The 23,155-nt window shown below is 34.8% G+C and overlaps 1 long non-coding RNA gene across 1 annotated transcript; it reads right to left on the bottom strand.

Moving 5' to 3' along the window:
* Nucleotides 1–5,932: 5,932 nt before the first annotated feature.
* LOC136042396 (uncharacterized) lies at nt 5,933–22,089 on the bottom strand. Its single transcript, XR_010621286.1, has 3 exons — nt 21,670–22,089; nt 16,190–16,344; nt 5,933–6,811 (listed from the first exon to the last, which is right to left on the bottom strand). It is a non-coding gene; the product is annotated as an uncharacterized LOC136042396 (long non-coding RNA).
* Nucleotides 22,090–23,155: the final 1,066 nt, after the last annotated feature.

Below are 23,155 nucleotides of genomic sequence, written 5' to 3'. Positions count from 1 at the left end.
TCCTGACTATAAATTTTCGCCCCTTTTTTCATAATAAGAATGGCCGTCGCCCCGTACAAGTGTACGAAAAAGAATATCAGATTGCTAACCTGTTCTTTAAACGTACCATAAGTCATATCCACAATCCTTCTAATCCGCATAATTTATTCTGTTCAACATTGGTTACTAGTCAATCAATGTCCAATCTAGATCTCCGACGCTAAATAATGCTTCATTAAGCTTTTATATTCTCACTCCAAGTCAAAGCTTGTGTCAAAGTTGCACTCCTGACTGCGTGTCACCCTATACCTGAATACAGGTTGTCGCCCTGCACTTGAATACATGTCGTCGGCATCTGGCACATTGGTTGTACCTTATATTAACTTCATTAGTATTAGTATTGCTAGTAGTAGCTTTAATAATAATAATGGTAATGCTAGTAGCAGCAGTATTTGAACGGATTTCTGTTGGGTCAGTCTGAAAGCCCTTTCGTCAAGTCCTTGAAGTTTCAACTTAACATAATTAGCCATTGCTCTGACATTGCTGATATGTCAAACACCAAAAAACACAGGATGCTTCCTGTATTTTTCCGGAGGAGTAAATATAAAAGATCAACAAGTTTAATCCCAATAGTAGGGGAGCTTGCTTCTCGACTATTCGGTTAGTCAACCGAAGAAGATTTAAATATATTAAGAGATAATGTTAAAAGGCTCAACACAGCCATGAATACAACACTACATGTACAAAAAATACAAGCAAGTATCGCCAACTATCAAAAGGACAAAATTGAGGCCATATCCAAGAAAATCTCAAAAACAGTCAACACAATGAACTATTTAAAAAATGAAGTAGACAGAGTAATCTCTGATTCCAGCCTAACAATGGTGTCACTCAATATTGTTATCATGTCTTTGTTGAACTTAGCTACTGATGTCAGTAAATTTGAATTCGCGTTATTTGAATTAACAGGAGGATCCCTTTCTTACGACTTAGTAGATCCCTCGGACCTTAAGAACATCCTAAACCAAATAAAAACTCACTTAACATTTGGTCTCCACTTACCAGTAAAACCAGAAGTAGCTAACTTGTTTTTATATTATACCAAACTAAAGGTGCATATCACCGAGATTAATGAACAACTGTTTGCAGTAGTCACCATTCCATTAATTAATCAGCAATCCATATATGACCTGTACAAAATATCTACCTTCCCTATCAACATAAGAGACAAACTCCTTCATGAGCATCGTCCCGGAAGCGGAATATATGTTAATAGATCAAGACAGAAGAAAATCCAACTAGCAAATGCAGAAGAATTAAAATAATGCGTGTCATTTAAAAATTTGGTCTGCCAACTAACATTACCTATATATAACGTAAAGATGGGATCATGTATGCTAGATCTGTTCCTAAAGGAATCACAGGAACAAAATATTCCAGACTCTTGTGAAGCCTTAATAGGAAATACCAAGAGAAACTTTCATTAATTTACGGAACGATTTATGGTTATTTACAGTACCTAAAAAGACGGTAGGAACCCTATCCTGCTATAACAATACAGAAAAAATTGACCCCAGTTATCGAACCGAAATATTGTTACAGGACGTTGGAACTATTACAATCAAACAAGGTTGCAGACTTGTAACTAAAGAAACAACTGTCCAAACACCTCTAATCACAACCAGCATTAACGACATGAGCCCAAAAATAATAAACTTTCAAGGAATAAACTTGTCCTTCACAATTCCAAATATAAATGATGAGGAATCTAAAACATCCAATTGGCCAAAAATAGAAAAGATTAAAGGTACAATGCAATTAACAAAAATAAAGGAAGCATTAGATATGCAAATACCCTTATTCACTGACGAAGACCGAAGGTTGATATACGGGGAGAGCCAATACGGATTGTTCTCACCAAACTCATGGCATAATATTATAATCACTACATTCATGGTATTCCTTATTTCACTAACAATAAGAGCGCTACTAACAATTATTTATGGGAAACTCATGAAGCGAAAAAGGATAAATAATGATGTAATTGAAGGACAAGAGATGCATCAATTGAACCCTACTGCTCCTGATGATATTGAAGCCTTTTTAACAGGGAGGATGTAAGAATACAGGAAAATTGAGAGGTCTTTTCCTGTACGTTAACATCCTTTCCCTACTGTAGGAAATATTGTTGGTGTATAACAGCTAAAAGGCTATGATGCAATATACTGTATTACTTTTTGGCATATACATCAAAAATACTCTTGGCGGAAAATCTTATGTAAATATAGACCTCCAACAGGCACAAAAAAATTCGTTCCTTTCTTTTTTTTTGTGCAAGAGACTTAAGAGGTCGTCTCTTGTAATTTTACTACTCTATTTCCAAACTAAAAATATGCCAAGGCGTGATGATTGAAAGGCTATGATGCAAAATGTATTACTTTTCGACTAATCACGCATTGGAAGTTCAAAAAAAAAAATTTGGATTAAAGTATGATCCAGAATAAATTAAGACCTCTATGTAATCTTATATTTAACCACCCTCTTTTGTTCAGTGTTTTTATATTTACATGTAATCATAATAACATAGTAATACCGTAATACACATAAAAATATTCTTAATTATTATATAACCTCTTATACCTCACTTTACTTCAAATGTACCTGAAGAATTATTAGAATTTAAAATTTCTTATTAGAAATTGTACTTTCAATTTCCCTTTGAATTTTTAAATAATATTACTATTATGCAATTTTATGTTATTATTATGCCAATTTTACATTATAATAATGCTTCATATTATCGTATTGCTAGTATCATTTTATGTGTTGACAACATGATTCTGCTTGGAAATTTTTTATTACAGAATTTGGCATACTCTTGACATTGGCCGACGATACGTCATGGTCAAGGACTGGAAAACACCTATCATGATTTATCAACCACCGAAGAATGCCCGAAGAGCACATCTGATTCAACCAGACAACTATCACCCAAGTGACATCCCAAATAGCACCAACTATTTACTACAATCATATTCATCTTTCTGACTGAACACCGTAGACTAGAGAAGACGTAACATCCAGCCAGCGGGTACAATCACAACATACCCACGAAGACACCATAAATGATAACCTAATTCAATATGGAAACCCAATATCAGCAGTCACAGACCTAGATGAAGATTTAGAACAGAACATCCTAAACCCAAGTTTTATAAACTTAGGAATCAACTACAAAGTAAGGTCTTAAATACTACCTCAGTCGATTGAATTAAAGACAATAAAGATAACGCTTAAAATGCAGAAGAGAGCGGGAACGGGACGGAAGAGCCGTAGTACCGGCGGTACTTTTGTACTTAAACTGCTGGGGATAGGTGATTCCGGGTCCCGCACTTCCCATTTTGTAAAAGCGTAAAAACAAGACAGTCTTTACAATTGCTAAATTTTTAAGCAACAAAAAACACTAAAAGGTGATAGATTAGAAAATGACATTATATTAGTTCAATCAGTAAATAGGGCAAGGACACGAAAATTGTGATTGGTGTGAAAATAATATTCCAAAATAATAAGTGATGAACAATTAAAAGTGCCAAATAGTGAATTAATAATTTAAATTAAATAAAAGTACCAGGGGTAATTTTTTTATATAATGTTGTATATTTTAAACTTTATTGTTAAAATGCCTGAGATCAATTGAGAATTAAATATAAAAGTTAAAATTGTTTATAATTCAAATAAAAACAAACAATTGGAACCAGGTATTCATGTGTAATAACAGTTAATGTCAAGTGCTGTTGTTATGTAATTTTTTTAGTGCTAGGTGCAAGACATATATATATACAAGGTGAAGGAAAATATTTCTTAAATTTTAGATCATCATTATAAGGTTATGGAATTAGAATAAAAAATTTTTATAGACAATAAGGATTGATGCAATGTTTAAAGAGAGGGATTAGACTGATTAATGGGGACATCAATCTACAACGGGAAAAGGGATATGTAACATATAGACCAGCCCCCCCCCCCCTATAAAATTCAGGACTAAATCTCTCATTCATACCCCTTAGAAATTCTCAAATACAGGACCAAATCTCTCATCCATACTCCTCTAGAAACTCTTAAATTCAGGACTAAATTTCTCAGTCATACCCCTTTAGTAAATTTCAAATTAGAAAAATACCCCTTCAGTAAATTTCAAATTAGAAAAAAGATTAAGTAGTCTTATAGAATCTAAAATTTAGCAGTTATTCAATATTTTGTGGATTACGTGCCTTTAGACACAAGTTAAATGTTCCTTTTGGAACCAACCAACAGGTTTATTTGAACCTTACTTTTTTTAACTCAAAACCAGAAGGGAAATCCTTGTTACAACAATAACTTCTGGGTGCGGAAACTAGTCAAAGTATCATGATTGAGGAATACCAGCGGTATGGTAACATTAGCGGTAGAGGTCAACCGCCCAGGTCACCAAACCTGTCCGCCAAGTTGTTGTTTAGAAATCGCGTTAGACTTATATCAGCTCAACGCAGGCAGTGGGTAGTTCAGTTTCAGGAGAATTTTTATAATAGTCAAGTTCCAGTGTATATTCATGCTATAAATTATTGGAGCTGTTTTATCCAAAGTTGTATACTGTAAGTAAATAAAACTTAATTGTCCTTGATCATCTTTTGTCTATGTACTGGGGCATCAGGTACAGTTCCTCTAGTCATCAGGTACGGTCCCAAGGGAATCTATACTATTTAGGAGACCTCGAACATCACTGAGATGATTCTGTCTCCCTGGTTACTGGGGATTGTCTACAGAACCTTTCTATTCTGTTAATAATTTAGCTCCCATATCTCACCTCAACATTAAACTACTAAGACTTAGAAAAGTCCGAAGTACCTCACGGCAAACCCACCCCCCCCTTAAGCTAAAGTTCCCACCAAATTCGTTTATTTTCACTACCCCCCCCCCGTAACAGAGTAGTAAAAATTCCTCTGATCAATTAACAGTCCATATATGACTTATATAAAAAATCTACCTTCCCTATTAACATTGCAGAGACTAACTCCTCCATGAGCATCGTACCAGAAGCAATATATATGCTCATTGATCAGGACAGAAGAAAATATTTACTAGCAAACGTCTAGGAATTAAAGGAACGCGTTTCATTTAAAAACTTAGTTTGACAACTGATATTACCCATCTATAACGTAAAAAGAGGGTCATGTATGCTAGATCTCTTTCTAAAAGAATCACAGTAACAAGATATTCCCAATCATGTGAAATTCTGCTAGGAAGCACAAAAGAGAAATATTTATCAATTTACGAAACGATTTATGGTTATTTACTATACCCAAACAGACGGAAGGGTTTGAAAATTTCTTATACACTGTATTTTTTTAAAGTTTCTGTCATCAATATTTCTGAATTGCTGTTTCTGAATTTCGACCTAACCAAGTACCTCTATTTAATCATTCGAAATCATGGCAAAGGCAATTATAGACACATAATTATTTCTATAATTGACGCGAAGGAAAATGTTATCTATTCTGCAGCCATATTAATACAAGACGACAGTGATAAAGAATTGTTTGTCGAAATCAGGTACCTTAATTAAGAAAATTTAAACTCCACACCTATAAATATGGACTGAACTTGGGCAATACCCCAAAATATCAACCCGCTTGAAGAGAAATAAAATCAAATATATTAGCAAAACGGAAAAAAATTTAAGATGCCTTCAACTAATGATATGAAGATTAAGCGAAAATTTGATATTCTCTACTGGTTTTGTAAGAACCCAACTGAAAGTGACATCCTTTTAATAGACAAGTGTAAAACTCCAAAAATGTCTTATAAAATTGAAGAAAATCAAAATTGTGTAAAATGAAAAGGCATTCATTACACATTAGATGAAATTCGCTGTGATACACGAATTCTATATGATCCAACTGCCCAAGAATACGGCTTAAATGGAAATAAAATTTTCTTAAAACGTAAAAAGTCAAAACACGCGACAAAGGATGCAGACAAAAGTAAAATCACTTCAAAAAATTACATCCTAAAAAGAAATACAACGAAATCATTTCCAGATCAGTCCCCAGAAGATCCCCACGCCAACACTCCTTAGCTAATTAACCTGCTTTTATAAATAACAGCTACTAACAAAATAAATGCCGTAGAAAAGAGCCTAGAGTAATCCAAAACTTAGAAATTAAAGCCCCAAATTCACCCTCCAAAACCGTGAGCTAAACCCTTGGTCTCCAAAAGAAACTAAGTGTGCCAAATTTATCAGAAATAAACCACTAGCTAAATAGCCAACTCTTGGAAGTGGCGGTGATAGACACAATAAGGGATCTAAATTACAATTATAATTTGTAATCAATAAATTAATTTATAATTAAATTAAATATTCCCAATAATTAAATGATATAAATTATAATAGTAAAAATGAAACGAGGTATACGAGTAAGGTTTTGATATCTTTCTAAAACGAATCTTTCAAAGACAATAACTAAAAAAAAAATCTTTAACAAATTTATAAGAAACATTAGAAGTTTAACAAACCTAGTGAAGAGTTTAAGAATAAACGAAGAGTAAACACTAATTATCCTAATCAAAAAGAGAAACAGGCAGAGGACACGATCAAAATTAGGGCATAAATATGAAACAAAAATTACAAACTTCAGGATAAATTTTGACAAAACTGTGCCAGCTGTGATTATCGGCATGACAAACTTATTTGAATAGAACAGTAGTGACGTGCAGAACATTTTAAAACCGAAGAGTGTTTCCAATTGATGATATATAAGTTCCATGACTACTATGCTTTAATATTTTGATATACCTAGAATCAAATGGAAAGATAAGTTAAATCAAATTATTGAAAATAGGTATACATAGTGTAAACCCTGAATTGTCTTCAAGTGTGTGATATTAATGTGAGGTGTAGGATTATAATCATTCTAGTATTAAATTATGTCAATAAATTAACTTAATTATCATAGTTCCAGGTGTTAGAATAAAAATAAAATACAAAAATAAATGTATAGACTTAAACAACAAAAATTACGCTATGAAGGAAATATTTGTGAACTTAATAAACAATACAGAATTTGAGGACAATACAATTTTTTTTGAAAAATTTTTCCGAATGATGAGGACATCATTCTACGACAGGGAGAGGGATATGTGATTTTAAACATTTTGATTCTCTTACAATCTATGGGTTTGAAAATTGTTACTTCGCAACCTGATGTCTAAATAGCGAAAATTTAGCAAAACCATAATAAAAGTAAACAGACCAATATCAGGATGAAAAAACTAGCTTTTACGGTCTCGTGACTTCAGCATGAGTTCATGACCAATTTCATAAACAAATATTAATTATATACCGAATATATGCTCCATAAATTGGAACATACGTCAAATAAATCTTGATGTATCTCCCTTTAATCTAAACCTGTGGTCAGCTAATGTCACAATAACACGATTCCTCCTCATGGGAAACCAAAATTGAGAAACCGCGAGATTCTGGTTAGAGGGACGTCAAACATCCTATAACAAGCTAACACATATGAAAAAGAAGGAATATTTTTAAGTTAGTCAATGCCAAAACTCAGTTACTGAAGTACTCTTTAATAAAAACAAAATATTGCTTATAAAACTAAGATTATGTTTGTTCCAATACACAATTTGTTGAAGTGCATCAACCAGTCAATTTGTATAAATTCATTGTTCATTTTTATATCGTTTTTGTTTATAAATCCAGACACCAGGTATAATTCTTATTTTCTTTAGGAACACTCAGTAGGAAATCTATGCAATAAAGTAAGACTCATCAACCCCTACGAAGATTCTGTTACCAAAAAAATTGAGCATTATTAACAGTGTCCTCAGTCAGTCCCTCAATTATTTTACTCCCATGACGTCATCTTAAGTTGAATCCCCCATATTTTATCGACAATAAACCCCCTGTAACCTAAACCAATTCAATACACCCACCTGTAACAATTTTAGGGGTTGCGGAAGGTATGTGGTTGAGGAAATACTCAAAACCGTCCATTCAAGTGAGTATTCTTTTATTGCAAGTTTTTCTTTGAATTATAGTCTAGAGATGCTCATATTCAGAAGTTTATCTGGCACTGAAGGAAATTAGACTTTTCTTTTAAAAAGTACATTTTTTGCCCTTTCTGCTGTAGAAGGTGAATCAATGTCAGCTTGTAGCCAAGCTACTGCTTATAATTACAAATTATTTGGTGAAACTGTAAAAGAAAATTGGGCTTTGCTAGTACAATGGGATACTATAAACCAAAACATCCATGTTTTAATTCTCATAAGATTAAATATTTCATGTACATCCCATTTGAGTAGTGTCATGTATGCATTGTCAGCACCTTTGGGTCCACTTACAGGTCAATTAGTTTTAACTAGACAAAGGGCTTTGCTAGTACAATGGGATACTATAAACCAAAACATCCATGTTTTAATTCTCATAAGATTAAATATTTCATGTACATCCCATTTGAGTAGTATCATGTATGCATTGTCAGCACACCTTTGGGTCCACTTACAGGTCAATTAGTTTTAACTAGACAAAACGTTTAACTACAACAGACAATCAGTTTCATCTTTGAATTCAGAATACTGTAGACAATAATTTCAGTTTTTTGCGTTCATATTTTAAATTTTTGCTTTGGCAAGTATGCTGTTTTAGATTTGATGTTGTGTGGATTTTATGTTGTAATCGATATACAAACCTTTCTCTTTGTTTTACCTTATTCTAAAAATACTAATTATGCTTCATTTGTTTTTTCAGATGTTGCATCAAGTGATTTTGACATTTTTTAATTCTCTGTTTGGATAATCTTACTAATCATTTTTCACGTTTGCAGTTTTTCGTTTTTTTTTAGGCTTTTTAAGTTACAAATATTGCGAGAAAGAAGAAAATCTCTCTAATTCAACAGGGAATTAGACAGCAATTGCAATGGTATCACAAGAACAAACGAAGACTTAGGGAGGAGGAAGGATATGAAAGTCAACCTAAAAAGGGTGCTGGAAAAAGGAAGGACCACATTGAAAAATACCAGGATGTTCTCAGATTTAAAGCATGTTGAGAAAGCAGCAGGACTAAATAAAACGTCAAGTTTTAAAACAATATAACACTGACGAGGAGTATCTTCAGAATCGCATTAGTTAATCCTCAGAGCATATGAAGGACTAATAAAGAAATGATGAGGCTTATCACCTCAGGAGTATCAAGTTAGCATCAGAAAGTGTGAAGGATAGTTGCGAAAATGAAGAGACTTATCACCTGAAGACTATTAAGTTATAATCAGAATGTGTAAAGGATAGATTCAAAAATGATGAGTTTTATCACCTGAGGTTTATCAAGTCTATATCAATCCAGAGAAATATCAAATATAGAGATAATGAAGAGTAAGATCGGAATTACGTTAAGTCAGCATCAGAACGTATAAAGGATAAATACAAAAATTATGAGACCTATCGCATGAGAACTATCAAGTCTACATCAATCAAAAGAAATATCAAATAAAGAGATAATGAAGAGTACCATAAGAATTACGTCTAATCAGCATCAGAACGTATATTGGATGGATATAAAAATGACGACTTATCGCCTGAAGACCATCAAGTCTGTATCAATCCAGAAAAATATTAAATATAGAGATAATGAAGAGAATCATCAAAGTTACATTAAATCAGTCTCTTGGAAACAAAGAACCAAATACGGGAGTGATGATTTGTATCAAAGAAATCACATTGAAAAGGTTACTGTTTACAATATGTCGAAATCATACAAAGGGATTGATTTTTCTTATAAGAAACAGAAGAGAAAAACAAAAAAAGTCATCAAATTCTTTAAGAATTTTTGAAAATGCCGCAAGATGACGGAAAAACATCACTGAACATTCTCATATAACTCAACTCTGCCTGATCTTGCAATGAAATCTACAAAAAAAGTAAAAAACTATCCATCAAAAATTATAAAGAAAAGTCAGAGCTAAGCAAAAAACCAGCGCCAAGTCTTTTGATATGTCCTGCTTCATAAGCCAGTCCACACACACAACTCAACTCTGGCTAATAACATGCTATCCAGTTTATTTGTAAGAAATTATAGAGAAAAGTGGGCTTATAGGTCCAGGACTGTAGCAAATATGAAGTCAGATTTAGAAAATTTACATACTATCTTTGATATGTACAAAAAAAAATAAAAGAAAGTATTCAACCACTGAAATTAAGCTACTGCTAGAAAAGGCAAACGTAGTCATTAGCATAGCTTCAAATTCATTAGCAAAGCTACATACTAGCATCCAAAAGCAGTGTTCAAAATTTTCGGAATATCTAATAAAAATAGATTGTGTCTCTGATGCTGATGAATTCATCCTTGCAATGGGAAATGTCACTGAACATTTTATGTATAACTAGCTGACCCTGCCACGCGTTGCTGTAACGCTGCGCACCACAGTAAGTGGTTTACTTCATGGGTGTCAGGTGCACATATGTTCAGTTGCACTGGGGTTCAGCTTCACAGGGGTCAGGTGCACGTAGGTTCAGTTGCACGAGGGTCCAGTTACAAGGGGTTCAGTTACAAAGGTGTTTAATTGAAAGTGTTCAATAACACGGGGGAGGAACTTCACGGGGGTTCAAATATATGGGGGTTCTATTAAACGGGGCTTAATTAAATAGTATTGATCTGCATGGTGGTACAATTTCACTAAGTTTAGTTAAACGGAGGTTCACTTACACGGGGGTTCAGTTCCACGGTGGTTAAGTTGCTTGGGGTTTAGTTACACGGTAGTTTAAGTTACACGCATACCGTTTATCTAACAGAGACTGAGCTAATTATCTCCAAATGGAGACAGAGACTCCAGTTTTAGTCAGATCAAGAACTTGAGCGTACATTAACTAAGCACATTAGTTAGCGTACACCTAAGTACATTAAATAAATATAAATAAAATAATTAAATCATAGTAATTAATATTAATTAGATAATTTTAATGATTAATTAATAATAGTCAAAATGAAACTGTTAATTAATTAAAAAAATTAAAACAATTTCGTTAATATAGGAGAATTTGTAAAAATTCTGCCTGGAAATTTTGTGGATGAAGGGGGGTGGGGGGGATAATCGAGATTATAGTATAATAGCCTAGTACGCAGACAAAAGAAAAATAGCGAATTCTTGATTTTCTGGTTTCCATGGTCTTCAATTTATCATATTGTTCATATAAAAATCACTGCGAGTAAAGGAGTCGTGAAAGCACTACACAAGCTGAGTCCGACGATTCAAGTAGGAGCCTGAGTTAAGTTGGAAATTTATCTTGAGAAGATTTTAAATATATTCTGTAGACCCTATTTCTTTCCACGATAAATTTATAGCAAAATCCATTAGCTCAAATGGCATTTGCGACGAGTTTGGAAGAGCCAAGAGCTTCTTCCCACCAAGCTTCATTACGATCTCTCCATTCTAAACGTTTTTCATGATTTCCATATCCCTCCTCCAACTCCTCCAAATGGCATTGCCAACTTTTGGCGATCGCTATATCGATCGCTTAACTAATTTCGTATCTTCTTCATGTAAAAATTGCGGTGGTTGGAGATTCGAACCTGAGACCTCTCGAGTCCTAAGCGAAAATCGCACCCCTAGACCACAAGCCATACTTAAAAGGAACAATCATACATTATGTAATAACGCTGGTTATTCGCTGGTTATATTATAAGTCGAAAAAAAAGTGAAAGGTGAAATACGTTCAATGATCTCTGTGGAAAGGGAAAGAACGATCTGTAGCCTTTGCCCAGTGTGCATTTGTCGAATGACTACCAATTTTTGAAACCACTACAAAATTCAGTTTTGCGGTGAGTACCATGCGAAGTCATGCTCCTCATGTGACTCTGAGAAATGACGCCAGTCTTTTTTGCTGCTTAAGGCACTATTCGGGTATCTGTTTTTGATAATTCCAACTTACTTTTAAAATAAACCTAAATAATGAGTTTTAGAAATCAGTGCTTTTTCAATTAGTAATTTTCTCGAAAGTTTACAACCTACATATCTGTTTGGGGAGATTACCTTTCTAGGATTAATTTTCCCCTCTTTTTCTTGATCATATACCTTACGAAATTTCTGCGTCCTCCCTGAAATTACTCGGTGTCATAAGTTCCTCAATTAAAAATTGTATATTAAAAATATCAATATTATTCATATAGCAAAAGCACCTATTTCCTTTCTATAGCTCCTGAATAAGGTTTCTCCTTCTGATTCGTCAAATATTTATATATATATATCAACGACGTATGTTTATGAAAAAATTAAATAATTAATTGGATGTAAGAAACTAAAGAGGGAATTCCGTCAAATAACTGTTTGTTCGTAAAAAATTCATTCAACTGAGGAAGGCACCCGCAAATGGAGATATGCTTCTTTAGTTTGGCACACATAAATTTTGCAAAAATCCAGTCAAATGAATTTCATTGAAAGAATAGCCTCTTGACCTCAAGATATACTGCTTGACTTTAAGATACGAAATAAAAATGCCCCTTGTATCCAGAAAAATTGTTTTTTACACTTGTACTGACCCCTTTTTCAAGATCAAAGTCTTTTTCAAATTATAGCCCCCATAATCTGGCCAAAAATTTATATAGGTGTTTTAAATTTTTTAATGATTGTTTTTATAAACTGACGGTGCATTCCTTTGCCATTTTTATATATGGAATTGCTTATAAGCCTTTTATACGTTGTTCTGCTTTTGTTTTTATTTCAGAATAGAAATTTGGCCAGACCAGGCTTGTGAGTTATTTTTAAAATAAATTTTATCTTACTGTTTGCATTTGATGGCTTTTGCATTTGTTTAAATCTTCTTTTTAGTCAAAGGAAAATTTGTTAATAGTTGAAAATTTGAACCGTAAGCAAAGATACATTATTCGGCTCTAACTAATCGGCTATCTGTAAATGAGCATATACATTACAAAATTTTCAAATTGTTACTAATGTAACAAACTTCATTTATGTTCCCTTTAATTTCCTTTCTTAAAATTCTCCTTTAAATTTCTATCAGCAAAATGATATTTCTGTTATAAAAATATAATTTTACTAACTGAAAGACAAAAAGGGAAATCACATAAACGATTACGCTAGTAATTATAAATTCTCACGAACTACTATACTAGTTGTTTTACATTTTAGTTTTAATGTGTAGCTTTTGCTATTTCTATCAATTAGAGAGTAGATCTTGAAATCAAATAGCGTCAATTAACTCAAGGATAAACGGTAAATTCGCCCTTCATCGATATTAGGATTTAACTCAAGAATAGTTTGTGCAAATTTGTCCACAGTCTCTAAGCAAGAAAAATTTTCTAACTAAAAAATTCTAAGTAAGAAATATTTGTTAAACACCGGTCACACAAAAATTGGTATCCTCTCCCTAGTCCCTAGAAAAACTCCAAAATAAACAAGAGCCAAGGGCTCACATGGCACTTGTTTAGAGGTCGGAAGAGCCAAGAGCTTCTTCCCTTCAAGTTCCATTACGATCTCTCCACTTTAAGCATTAAATCGAGATTTCCGGTTTCCCCCTCCAACTCCTCCCAATGTTACTTGATCTGGTCGAGATTTAAATTAAGAGCTCTGAGATACGAGGTACTTCTAAATATTAAATTTCATTAAGATCCGATAAACCGTTCATAAGTTAAAAATACCTCATTTCTTCAAATTTTTTCGAATTAATCATCCTCCTCCCCCCCCCCCCCAGATGGTCAAATCGGGGAAGTGACTATTTCTAATTTATTTTGGTCAGGTCCCTGATACGCCGGCCAACTTTCAGCAATGGTTATATTGATCATCCATCTAGTTTTGATCTTCGTGCAAAAATTAGGATGGTCCTGCATTTTGCAACCTCTCGCACCTTAAGTGAGAACCATACCCCTAGACCAAAAGCCATACTTAAGAAGATCAATCGATCTCCTAATTAAGAATCGAGGAAGTGACAATTTCTAATTTAATCTAGTCTGGTCCCTGATGCGCCCGCCAACTTTCATCGTCCCAACTTATCTGGAACTACCACAACTAGTAAATCCCCCCAACTAACCCAAAGAGAGCGAATCTAGTCCGGTTATTTCAATTACCCATCTAGGACACGTGCTTACTCTTCCCATCAGGTTTCATCCCGATCTCTACACTCTAAGCGTTTTCCAAGATTTCCGGTTACCCCTTCCAACTCCCCCAAATGTCACTGGATCCAGTCAAGATTTATAATAAGAGCACTGAGACACGAAATCCTACTAAATATTATTTAAAATCTGATCACCTGTTCGTGAATTAAAAATACCACTTTTTTTAAGAATTACCCCTGGAATTGTGGTCATGGTGATTGGGAGAGCTCTGTGACACGAAGTCCTTTTTAATATCAAACTTCATTAGGATTCAATCACCCGTTCGTAAGTAAACAATACCTCATTTTTTTTCTAATTTTTTCGAATTATCGAATTAGGCCCTTCCCTCTCCGGAAAATCCCCCAAAGAGAGCGGATCCAGTCCGGTTATGTTAATCACGTATCTAGGACTTCTGTTTATTCTCCCCATGAAGTTTCATCCCGATCTCTCAACTCTAAGCGTTTTTCCAAATTGTTGGTCCCCCTCTTCCCAACTTCCCCCAATAACACTAGATCCAGTCGGAATTTAAAATGAAAGGTCTGAGTTATAAGGTTCTTCAAAATACCAAATTTCATTCAGATCTGATCAATCGTTCGTAAGTTAAAAATAACTTTTTTTTCTGATTTTTCTGAATTACCCCCCCCCCCCCCATATCCCCCAAAGAGAGTAAATCCGTTCTGCTTATGTAAATCACATATATAGTACTTGTGCTTATTTTTCCCATCCAGTTTAATCCCGATCTCTGCACTCTAAGTGTTTTCCAAGATTTCACGTTTCCCCCTCCAGCTAGCCCGAATGTCATTGGATCCAGTCAGAATTTAAAATAATCTCTGAGCTCTGAGACACGGTATCCTTCTAAATATGGAATCTCACTAAGATCCAGTCATTCGTTCTTAAGTTAAAAATACTCCAATTTTTCTAGTTTTTCCGAATTAAAGGGGCCTCTACTCCCCCCAGATGGTCTAATAGGGGAAACGACTATTTCTAATTTAATCTGGTCTGATCCCTCAGACGAATACCAAATTTTATCGTCCTAGCTTATTTGGAAGTTCCCAAACGAGCAAAACCAGGAAAGACCAACAGACCGACAGACTGGTTTGGTATCTAGGACGTATGGTTATTCTTCCCATGAAGTTTCATCCCGATCTCTCAACTCTAAGCGTTTTCTGAGATTTTCGGTTCCCCTTCAACTCCCCTCAATGACACAGGATCCGGTCGATATTTAAACTAAGACGTCTAAGTTATGAGGTCCTTCTAAATATCAAATTTCATTAAGACCTGATCACTCTTTCTCGTAAATTAAAAAACCTCATTTTTTCTTATTTTCCAATTCCCCCCCCCTCCATCTCCCTCAAAGAGAGTGGATCGGTTCTGGTTATTAAAATCACGTATCTAGGACCTGTGCTTATACTTCTCACCAAGTTTCATCCCGATCTCTCCAATCTAAGCGTCTTCCAAGATTTCACGTTTCCCTCTCAAAGTCCCCCCAATGTCACCAGATCAGGTCATAATTTAAAATAAGAGCTCTGAGACACGGTATCTTTTTAAATATGATATGTCTTTAAGATCCGATCACCCGTTCGTAGGTTAAAATACCTCATTTTTTTTTCGAATTAACTGTCCCCCTACTAGCCCTCCTCCTCCCCCCAAATGGTCGAATTGGGGAAACGACTATTTCTACTTTAATCTGGTCTGGTCCCTGATACAACTGCAAAATTTCATCGTTTAAACTTATCTGAAAGTGTCATAACTGACAAAACCGAGACAAACAGGAAGACAGACCGTCAGACATTGCGAGCGCTCTATGTCACTTGGTATATATCAAGTGCCATATAAACGTTTTAGGGGGAGAATAGCACATAAGGATGCTAGCCACAGCACATATTATGGTAAAATAGAAATAGATAATTGCCAGTCAACCACATTTAATTCAGTTTCAGCCTTTGATAGAATTTCAAGAAGCCTTATACCCCTGTTTATTTCAAAAGAGATCCGATATTCCTCAGCCGTTATCCAAGAAATAATACGAATTTATTTTCCATATTAATGTCTACTAACTTCTATCCTACTTCGTCATTAGCCATTGGTATCAAACTAGGTGTCGTTGAGTCTCTTCTTCTCCTCTAAATAACATCCAACTGCTAGGTTTTATAGACATTGTTCTTCTTCTTTTGAAGTTGTGCTTCTTTTACATTATGATGAGGATTGTGTTCCTGAAAAAGTACATAATTTATGTGAAGAAAACAGACACATTTTACTACCGTGCTTGCCTCATAAAACCATACTTTGGTACGGCGATCAGCGAATCAGCATATTTTTAAACAGATGAAACACGATTCAAATATGGTGAGTGGGAGACATGGGCTGGCACGTACGCAAGGGGTCCCTCCCCCCCCCGAAATCCCAAGATTTGTTTTTATTTTGACATAGTTTTCTGATACCTCTCACAGAATAAGGGATATGAAGGATTTGTGACCCAACACCCGACACCAATTCCTGCATACGTTGTTAAACAGGGGCATTCAATCCCACCATCCCTTGACCGCAAATAAACCGCAGTTTTATGTTGTTTGACTATAAACCACTAAGACTTTGAGTCTTTCGCAACGAAAGACTCAAAACAACACATGAAAAACATCTAACCGAGAAAAAAAAATGAAGTACTATAAACGAAATAAAAAAATGGGCAAAATTAACCACAGGGAATCAAGTTGCTTTAAAACTGTAGGGTACGGAAAGTAAGCAAGGAGACATAAATAATTTCTTAGACCACACTGCTTTTCCATTTACGAAAAATTGATTGAAGAAAAAACGAGTTTAATTTCTATAAAGCAGTGAACAAAAATAAAATATATAAACTACACTTTAGCTAACAAAAATAAAAATACTCCGAATATTTCGGCCACACGTCCGGGAGCCTTTCTCAGCGAAAAAAAAATGAAAATTAGAAACCAACAATTTAAGACTTTTTTAAGACATTATAAATAAAATGCCACGACAAATAAAACACAATAAATAAATATAAACAATAAAATAAATAAGAAACAAACTCACATTATAAAACAAAACTCCTGCACTGATGGTAATAACTTCAGAATAAAACTAAAGCAATTGTATATAATGAAACTTTCCTCTGCCACATTTGGTGTATAAATGGGAATCTATTAAAAATGAAAATTATACACGTGTATAATTTTCCTCACCACAGTATTTTATTTGATCAGACAAAAATTGTTGATAAGTCTGTAGGACTTTAACAAAGTTTCATAGAAATTATAGAAATAAAAAAGATTATCTATGGGGGATAGATCTCTATATTAGTATCAATAGAGATGAAGGGGATTTTAAAATAAATTCAATTTATAATAGTTTAATTAAAGACCAGTTAAAAACTTCAGCGAGTATTGATTTGCATAATTGTCCCGAAACAAGTAATAACCTTGCGAACGAAAGTTAAAGCAAGGTCAATACTGTAAAAAGTCAACGGACGGCAGCTAAAATAGCAAATGAAAAAATCCATTCAATTTATAATTCATAACTTTATTTCATTAACCTGCAAGATTTTGATTGGATTTGGGGTTAGGTGACCTGTTTTCGTGTTGTTGCAAGTATTTATAATTTTCATTTTTAATAGATTCCCATTTATAAACCAAATATGGCAGAGGAAAGTTTCATTATATACAATTGCTTTAGTTTTATTCTAAAATTATTACCGTCAGTGCAGGAGTTTTGTTATATAATGTGAGTTTGTTTCTTATTTATTTTATTGTTTATATTTATTTGTTGTGTTTTATTTGTCGTGGCATTTTATTTATTATGTCTTTAAAAAAGTCTTAAATTGTTGGTTTAAAATTTTTTTTTTTTTCGAAGAGAAAGGCTCCCGGACGTGGGGCCGAAATATTCGGAGTATTTTTATTTTTGTTAGCTAAAGTGTAGTTTATATATTTTATTTTTGTTCACTGCTTTATAGAAATTAAACCCGTTTATTCTTCAATCAGTTTTTCGTACAACGAGACATAATTCAGTGTTTTATATAGAAAGTATTGAGAGGATTATCCGGGCAGATGAATAAATAGTAGCCTAATTAGTGATCAAATGAAAGTTTCTAGAAACTGCAGAAACTGGGACTGAAGATTTGTACTACGGTTAAAAAATATCGCTACTTCCATCTAGCGTTTGACAGATCTTACCGCTATTGTTTGCTTTCTTTAACTTAGCAAATTTGCTAGTTTCAGAAACTGAGATCAAGTACTTGTTACTATGGTAATATTGCCTTACGATTACACCAAAGAACTGAAGAAACGTCAAATACCAGACCAGGCATTGGTCACTTTTTCTTCGACAATAGTGCAAAATTTAACTATTTAAAGTTACCAAGATCTCATCGAGATTTTCTTCTTAGGATTGCGCAAGCATCACAACTAATAGCATAGGAAAGAAAAAAAACAAGTATACAGTTTTGGAAATGTATCTGATGGGTAATCTAACTGTATACTTGTTTTCTTCTGGAAAAACTATCTATCCTTTTGGAAAAGACTATCCTTTCTTCTGGAAAAGAAAGATCCAAGTTCGAGTCACTATGTAGATAAAAACAAAAGGAGAATGTTAGGTGTGAAGACTTTTTGAATCAATACCTTCTGTGAATTATGTACAACTACTAAAACTCACTGCAGCACCAAGCTGCCTAACACATAGCTAGGGACGCTTCTCCTCCGTAGAGTAACCGTACATTAACAACATATCTAGAGCCACCCTCCTTACACCTTTCCTAAAATTTCTAATTTCCCTTAAGTCCTCCCTTATGAATTCGACCGTCTAACTTGGAGAAAACTTGTATTCCCTTTGTCCGTGGATAGTTGGCTCATAGTAGTATGTTTGATTGTCTGCCATTTTTCATACGTAGCACGGGTCCTAGCCATCTCAACCTTTCTCTCATTCTAACACTTTAAAGCAGTATCGAATCCAATTTCCCTACAACTTATGGATTGAAACACGATTAGTCCAGCGGGTTCACTTAAAGGAATATTTATCCTTGTCCAAGGAAGTGCAAGGGGGGGCACCATCTTGTGTTTTCGCACAGCCTTCCTGTTTACCTGCCGTAGATTTCTTCGGGTACCCATTTACAGCTAGTTTGACTTTGGCTGAGCTTACAGAGTCATGTCATTGACCCTCGTCCCAATCTAAATAATTGGGTCCATAAAAAATTAAAACGACAAAATAAATCAGGCATAATTTCGCTTCACCCGGCCTGTCAGTTTTTCTGGTAGAATATTTTTTTTTAATATTGAAGTTGCTTTTCCGAATTTTCTATTAATCAAAAAAGAAAAAAGAACAAGAGCTAAGAGCTCATATGGCACTAGCGACGAGCCAAGAAGAGCTAAGAGCCAAGAGATCATATAGTATGAGTTCTAACAAAATTCTATGAATCAATAGATTGATTTAAAAAGGAATAAGAGGCTTAATGCTGGTCAGGATTTAAAATAAGAGTTCTGAGTCACGATGTCCTTCTAAATTTCAAAATTCATTAAGATCCGATCACCCACTCGTAAGTTATAAATACCTAATTTTTTCTAATTTTTCCTCTCCCTTTAGCCCTCTAGATTGTCGAATCTGGGAAAACGACTTTATCAAGTCAAATTGTGCAGCTCCCTGACACGCCTACCAATTTTTATCGTCCTAGCACGTCCAGAAGCACCAAACTCGCCAAATCACTGAACCCCTTCCCTCAACTCCTCCAAAGAGAGCGAATCCAGTACGATTCTGTCAGTCACGTATCAAGGACATTCGTTTATTCTATCCACCAAGCTTCATCCCGATTCCTCCACTCCAAGTGTTTTTCAAAGATTTCCCCCTCCAACTCCCCCCAATGTCAAGAGATCTAGTCGGAATTTGAAATAAGAGCTCTGAGACATGAATCCCTTCTAAAAATCAAATTTCATAAAGATCCGATCATCTATTCGTATGATAAAAATACCCGAATTTTCACGTTTTCCAAGAATTCCGGTTTCCTCCTCCAACTCCCCCCAATGTCACAGGATCTGGTCGGAATTTAAAATTAGAACTTTAAAGCACAAGATCCTTCTAAATATCAAATTTCATTAAGATCTGGTAACCCTTTCGTAAGTTACAAATACCTCAATTTTCAAAATTACCCCCCCCCCCCATTCCACCAAAGAGAGCAGATCCGGTCCGGTTATGTCAGTCACGTATCTTAGACAGGTTTCTATTCTACCCATCCAGTTTCATCCTGATCTCACCGCTTTAAGTATTTTCTAAGATTTTCGGTCCCCCCAACTGCCCCCCCCCCCAATTACGCTTGATCCGGTTGAGATTTGAAATAAGAGATCTGAGTTACGAGGTCCTTATAAATATGATGTTTCATGAAGATCTGATCACTCCTTCGTAGGTTAAAAATACGTAATCTTTTTATTTTTCAGAATTAACCCCCCCCCCCCTAATAGAGCAGATCCGTTCCAATTATGTAAATCACGTATGTAAGACTTCTGCTCATTTTTCCCACCAAGTTTCATCCCGATCCCTCCAATCTAAGCGTTTTCCATGATTTTAGGTTCCCCCACCCAAAACTTCCCCAGTGTCACCAGATCCGGTCAGGATTTAAAATAAGAGCTTTGAGACACGATATCCTTCTAAATATCAAATTTCATTGAGATCCAATCACCCGTTCATAAGTTAAAAATACCTCATTTTTTCAACTTTTTCAGAAATAACCCCTCCCCCAACTAACCCAAAGAGGGCGGATCCGTTCCGGTTATGTCAATCATGTATCTAGGACTTGTGCTTATTTTCCCACCAAGTTTCATCCCGATCCCTCCACTCTAAGTATTTTCAAAATTTTAGGTTTCCCCCTCCCATATCCCCCCCAATGTAACCAGATCTGGTCGAGATTTAAAATAAGAGCTCTAAGACACGATATCCTTCTAAACATCAAATTTCATTGAGATCCGATCACCCGTTCGTAAGTAAAAAATACTTCATTTTTTTCTAATTTTTCAGAATTACCCCCCCCCCCCCAACTACCCCAAAGAGAGCGGATTCGTTCCGATTATGTTAATCATGTATCTGGGACTTGTGCTTATTTTTCCCATCAAGTTATCCCGATCCCTCCACTCTAAGTGTTTTCTAAGATTTTAGGTTTCCCCCCTCCAACTCCACCAAATGTCATCAGATCCGGTCGGGATTTAAAATAAGAGCTTTGAGACACAATATCATTCAAAACATCAAATTTCATTAAGATCCCATCACCCGCCCATAAGTTAAAAATACTTCATTTTTTCTATTTTTTCCAAATTAACCGGCCCCCCACTCCCCCTAGATGGTCAAATCGGGAAAACGACTATTTATAATTTAATCTGGTCAGGTCCCTGATACGCTTGCCAAATTTCATCGTCCTAGCTTACCTGAAAGTGCCTAAAGTAGCAAAACCGGGACCGACCGACAGAATTTGCGATTGCTATATGTCACTTGGTTAATACCAAGTGCCATAAAAAGTAACAATAATAAAAAGGGGCTCCAATTACCTGTAAGTTCTTCGTATGACCCCTTGCCAGTCCATTTGGAGCCAGCCTGTCCTTGATAGGGTCCATTGAATGGAAGGAACTAAAAGCATGATCTTTTGATAGAGGTTTGGATGTTAGGATGACGAACTTTGGAAGATATAAAGAGAATTCGAATGTTGTAGAGTAATAGTAACTGTGCGAATGGAATAGTAAAGGATTACTATAGAATAGTAACCAAACTGCGCTTATTTGAGGGCCAAGCACCGGGAGTGATATCCATATAAGACTACATAACAAAATGCTGTCAGGTTAAAAAACATTTTTTCTCCGTAATACCACGCTCTTTGTACTAAAGTTTGAATTTTTGTTCCAATTATTTATGAATGACTCATGTTTTTATCAGAATAATACCCTTTTTAAAGGTTCTAAAACAAATGTAGAGTAAAGAGCGCATTGAGGAGGAGGCATATATATATATATATATATATATATATATATATATATATATATATATATATATATTTGACATGGCATATATGATGGGGGGGTGGGTATATTTACGATTAAGACGACTATTATATCCAGAAAGAGACGAAAAGAGGCATTGAGTAGGGTCAACTTTGTTCCTATGTAAGTAAAGAATTTATCTCCAAATTTATGCAAAAAGTTATGTTTTAATATCTATAAGGGGGTCGGATTTCTGTAATTTCTTTAAGCAAGAATCACAAAACAATGTAACTTTCAAAATCGATGGGGAGGAGCAACAAATATAGGGGGACATCCCCCTCACCAAGATTGTGTTCCGAATGAAATGTGACTAATAGTTCTTAGTCATTGTTTATAATTATCCTATCTGGAAGCAAAATTTATCGTACATTTTGCTTAGATATCTGTTAATGATCAATATAAACTATGTCGTTCAGGTCGATAGTCAATTGCTAGAAAAAGAAACATAGCATGCTATATAAATTGTATTACTTATGATTGTTTTAAAACTTAGGCTACTTCTCAAGCGAAAAGATCAGTAAAAAAAAAAAAAAAAAAAAATTGATTAATGATGCGTCTACCCCCAACCATGTAGTTTCCCCAAGTAGGGCAGGTGACAGAACTGGAACCTTGTCGTCACAAAAATTATGAATCAGGCAGGCTGTCTGCAAATAAATTCATTTTTAACCAAAAATTCAACTAATTAGGAGGGGTCTTGTTGCACGATGAGGAATGCGTTGTTCCTTGTAGGGGCAACACATTTCTTAGGAGGTAAAGGATGCAAAATCTGATGAAATCCAGGAAACATTTGGTTATTGTGTTACTGTGAATATCCAACAATGGTGAGTGTCGATATTCGCCAGCGAATGTTGACATTAACCGCTGAATATCCGACATACAGTTTCCCTCCTTAGTTTTATTCAGCGTTGCCAGTCAACTTTTTCAGTTTTATGCACGGTTTGATTGTGACTGGTTTATCTAGGTTAGATTTTTAACTCATTTCTAAGATTTATAACTTAAT

This window comes from Artemia franciscana, unplaced genomic scaffold (assembly GCF_032884065.1).
Source record: "Artemia franciscana unplaced genomic scaffold, ASM3288406v1 Scaffold_1231, whole genome shotgun sequence".
NCBI lineage: Eukaryota > Metazoa > Arthropoda > Branchiopoda > Anostraca > Artemiidae > Artemia > Artemia franciscana.
The sequence above is the reverse complement of the archived record's forward strand: the minus strand, read 5'-3'. Positions and strand labels throughout refer to the sequence as shown.